At 44.6% G+C, this 4,758-nt stretch overlaps 1 non-coding gene across 1 annotated transcript; it reads right to left on the bottom strand.

Moving 5' to 3' along the window:
- Positions 1–265: 265 nt before the first annotated feature.
- LOC111961362 (uncharacterized) lies at positions 266–2,442 on the bottom strand. The gene is made up of 3 exons (XR_002894481.2): positions 2,317–2,442; positions 1,550–1,654; positions 266–445 (listed from the first exon to the last, which is right to left on the bottom strand). It is a non-coding gene; the product is annotated as an uncharacterized protein (transcript).
- Positions 2,443–4,758: the final 2,316 nt, after the last annotated feature.

Raw genomic sequence — 4,758 nt, 5'->3', positions numbered from 1 at the left:
TTATTTATTGATCACAGACCTGGACTTTATTTATGATGTGATACAGACTGGACTTTATTTATGACCATAATATAGACCTGGACTTTATTATTTATATGCTATAAGACCTGGACTTATTTATTATATTGATACCAGACCCTGGACTTTGTATTTTATGACGTGATACAGACCTTGGACTTTATCTTATGAATAGCTGGATTATTTTGATTGACAGACCTGGATTTTTATCTTATATTAACTGGACTTTATATTAGATAACAGACCTGGACTTTATTTTATTATATGATACAGACCTGGGCCTGGACTTTCTGGTGGGGCTGGATGGAGCCTGGTTTGCTCATCACCATCCCTCTCCTAATGTCCTCCCTCTTCAGCCCTCGGACCAGAGCCCCCAGGTTGTCTCCTGCCTCCGCTCTGTCCAGAGACTGGTGGAACATCTCAATGCCTGGGGAGGAGAGAGGGGGAGCGAGGGAACCAGAGATGGAGAAGGGAGGTGAAGGGAGAACAATTAGACTCATAATGGTGGTGTGTTTGGAGGTTTTGGATGGAGTTGAGGGGTTACCAGAGGGATATTATGGGTAACTGTCCATTAGTGGGTAATTAGTGCTAGAAGTGCAGTGGAGAAACTGTTGTAGTTGTAACTTGGTGTTAGAGCTAGTTCTGTCACCACTCTTTACTAGGGGTTAGGACTAGTTCTGTCACCACTCTGTACTAGGGGTTAGGACTAGTTCTGTCACCACTCTGTACTAGGGTTTAGGACTAGTTATGTGACCGCACTGTACTAGGGGTTAGGGCTAGTTCTGTCAGTACACTGTACCAGGGGTTAGTTGTAGTTCTGTCAGTACACTGTACTAGGGGTTAGTTGTAGTTCTGTCAGTACTTTGTACCAGGGGTTAGTTGTAGTTGTCAGTACTCTGTACTAGGTGTTAGTTTCAATTCTGTCACTACAATGTACTAGGGGTGAGTTGTAGTTCTGTCAGTACTCTGTACCAGGGGTGAGTTGTAATTCTGTCACTACACTGTACTAGGGGTTAGGGCTAGTTCTGTCACCACTCTATACTAGGGGTTAGGGCTAGTTCTGTCAGTACTTTGTACCAGGGGTTAGTTGTAGTTCTGTCAGTACTCTGTACTAGGGGTTAGGGCTAGTTCTGTCAGTACTCTGTACTAGGGGTTAGGCCTAGTTCTGTCAGTACTCTGTACTAGGGGTTAGGCCTAGTTCTGTCAGTACTCTGTACTAGGGGTTAGGACTAGTTCTGTCAGTACACTGTACTAGGGGTTAGTTGTAGTTTTGTTAGTACTCTGTACTAGGGGTTCGGGCTATTGTTGTCAGTCCACTGTGACAATGAACAGCAATGATAGTGTTAAACTGTACTTACAGGAATAATTCTAGAAATATGAACACAGTAATAGAACACAGTTTTACAGCATATGTTACCTGTGTGCTACAGCTCTACAATTAGTAGAATGAAAGCTCTATGAATGACAAAAAATTGAATTGTTGGAAATGAAATCAATCTTTCTATAGTGGTGTGGCTCCCCATTCACTTACCAGTGACCACAGACTTGAAGGCACGGTTGTGCCCCACAAACTCACAGTCGTCGCCCTTCTTAATGACACCCCTCTCCAAAGTGCCAGTCACCACCGTACCCCTGCCTGAAAGAGGGATGAATGAATACACGTTTAATAAATGGTTTTGATACCAGAGGGAGACGTAGATTAGACAACAGACAGTCAGCAACAGAGACAGAAGTACTGACAGCTGACGGGACAAGTACATCACACGTGCATCAATCAAATAAACGGTGAAACAGAAAGGTACAAAGGAAACTGATACAAGTGCTTCCAAACAGTTACTGTTACTAAGTCACAACGACAGGGGGAGGAGAACGGATGTTATAGATATACTGATTATTCCTACACCACAGATGTACAGAAACAGGCACGTTGTTCCATCACAAACACATGCTGCACAGACATAAACATCTTTGAAAATGATTCAGTTATCAAGATAGCTCAGTGGCTACGGAAAACCGTCGTCAAACACTGGATGAGCCTAGCAAGGGACCGGCTTGTATGCACGGACAGTGGGATCCTATCGCCGTTTTTATCTATTGTCATGGTGTCAATCAGGAACACCTATCTGAAGAGCTTGAATTTATCCCTGCACTACTTCTGAATGATGTCATTTTAAATAGCTTAACAATGATCAGATCAATGGCAGAGTGAGGAGAAGAAACTCACCTAGTGGCAACACAGCTTTTTTAACTAATGACACAATCTGGGTTTCTATACGATTTGAGCTAGTTGTCAGTCACCTGGGATCGAGTAGACTCCCTCGATAGCAGCAGGAAGGGTTTCTCCAGCTCTCTCTTGGGCAGAGGGACGTATTCATCCACTTTGCTTAGGAGCTTCAGCACTGGCGTTCACCCCAGGTCAGGCTGTTTGTCTGGGGAGTTAGACGAGCGAGACAACAGGTAAGGTTTCACCTAAAAGCTAGGCCTCATAATTACCAGACTGATACCGCTGCGCTGTCTGTCTGGAAGGGATGCCGTTTGGGCCAAGAGGCGTTACACAAACAAATTCAAGGGATTGGATCACCTTCAAACACAATCAGAAGAGAGACCACAGTGCTGCATTTTTCGAAGTAACACAAGCACCTTGCCATCTTTCAAGAGAAAGACATATCGAACAGCAGGACAATCAGTAAATGAGCCAAAAGGCAGATAAATATATACATGTCAAAGTGAAAATAAATATTGTAGCCAACATCAGCCAGGGTATATCTTAATGAATTTGCACCAAAGATGTTTTGCCAACTGTAGCGATGACATAACCTCAGATAGGCCTTCCGTTCCTCTAATTAGATGAGATGCTTCACACGAATGGAGCACTCTGATAGGGAGCAGAGTTTATTTAGCAGAGCTCGACTGTCATGTAAAGCTTTATACATGCTCAAAAAAATAAAGGGAACACTTAAACAACACATGTAACTCAAGTCAATCACACTTCTGTGAAATCAAAACTGTCCATTAGGAAGCAACACTGATTGACAATAACTTCACATGCTGTTCTGTGCAAATGGAATAGACAAAAGGTGGAAATTATAGGCAATTAGCCAGGACACCCCAATAAAGGAGTGATTCTGCAGGTGGTACACAGACCACTTCTCAGTTCCTATGCTTCCTGGCTGATGTTTTGGTCACTTTTGAATGCTGGGTGGTGCTCTCACTCTAGTGGTAGCACGAGACGGAGTCATACACCCAACAAGTGGCCTCAGGTGTGCACTCATCCAGGATGGCACATCAATGCGAGTGTGGCAAGAAGTTTGGCTGTGTCTGTCAGCGTAGTGTCCAAGAGCATGGAGGCGCTACCAGGAGACAGGCCAGTACATCAGGAGACGTGAGGAGGCCGTAGGAGGGCAACAACCCAGCAGCAGGACCGCTACCTCCGCCTTTGAGCAGGAGGAGCACTGCCAGAGCCCTGTAAATGACCTCCAGCAGGCCACAAATACCCTACCAGACTGACACCCTACAAACTGATACTCCAACCAGACTGACACTCCAACCAGACTGACACCCCTACCAGACTGGCAATACCCCTACCAGACTGACACCCTACCAGACTGACACCCCTACCAGACTGACACCCCTGCAGTGTTTAATGTAAGCTCGCGGGGTGAGGAGGATTTGTGAGGCTACCTAAAAGAGCACATTGAAATAAGTCAGTTGACTTTGTGGTTTTTAACCTCAATTATGTTGCATGTTTCTATTATTGTTCTAACATGGCTGAAGCAGTTGTATTTTAAAACGGTTCAATAAAATAAAATGGATCAACCTTGCCAGCGAGCTGATAGCCTATCTGAAGTCTGTGAGGTTATCTGTCACCACCACAACCCTACCTCGTACCATGCACTCACCTCCAGGCACAGAGGGCCGAGCCGATGACCACGGGCGTGTTCTCACCGTCGTAGCCAACTCTGTGAGCATGCTCTCTGATCTCCAGCTCAACCAGCTCAGCATCTCCTTGTCCTCCCACCGCATCCGCCTTGTTCACAACACCACCACGTGCTCCACGCCAACTCTGCGTGCCAGCAGGAGGTGCTCCCTGGTCTGGGGCATCTGTCCGTCAGTGCCGCCACCACCAGGATGCAGCCGTCCAGCTGAGCCGTGCCTGTGATCATGTTCTATAGGAGAAAGGTCACATGTCACCTGTGTGACCTCATACTGTCATTCTCTATTTCTTTACCTTCATACTGTCATTCTCTATTTCTTTACCTTTCATACTGTCATTCCTATTTTTACCTCATACTGTATTCTCTATTTCTTTACCTTTCATACTGTCATCTCTTATTTCTTTAACCTTCATACTGTCATTCTTATTTTCTTTCCTCATACTGTCATTCTCTATTTCTTTGCCTTCATACTGTCATTCTCTATTTCTTTGCCTTTCATACTGTCATTCTCTATTTCATTTACCTTTCATACTGTCATTCTCCATTTCTTACCTTTCTATTGAATAGTGCATTGTTTGAGGATGAGCCTGCTTAGTCACCACTCTCTTACGTTTTATACCTGCTATCCGCGACAATCAACGTGATTTGATCCAATGCCCCTAGCCTCTACCCGCATTAAAATTCTGGTTCCGTATCACAGTGTCTCAGTAGGAGTAGAGATCGAGGATCGGTTTTGCCTTTGAAATTAGAACATGCCAAACACTTTGGCACCCCAGTGGTTAAAAAATAAATATAGTAATTAACC

This window comes from Salvelinus sp. IW2-2015, linkage group LG4q.1:29 (genome assembly GCF_002910315.2).
Source record: "Salvelinus sp. IW2-2015 linkage group LG4q.1:29, ASM291031v2, whole genome shotgun sequence".
Taxonomy (NCBI): Eukaryota; Metazoa; Chordata; class Actinopteri; order Salmoniformes; family Salmonidae; genus Salvelinus; species Salvelinus sp. IW2-2015.
Note: the sequence above shows the minus strand (reverse complement) of the source record. Positions and strands in the feature narration are given on the sequence as shown.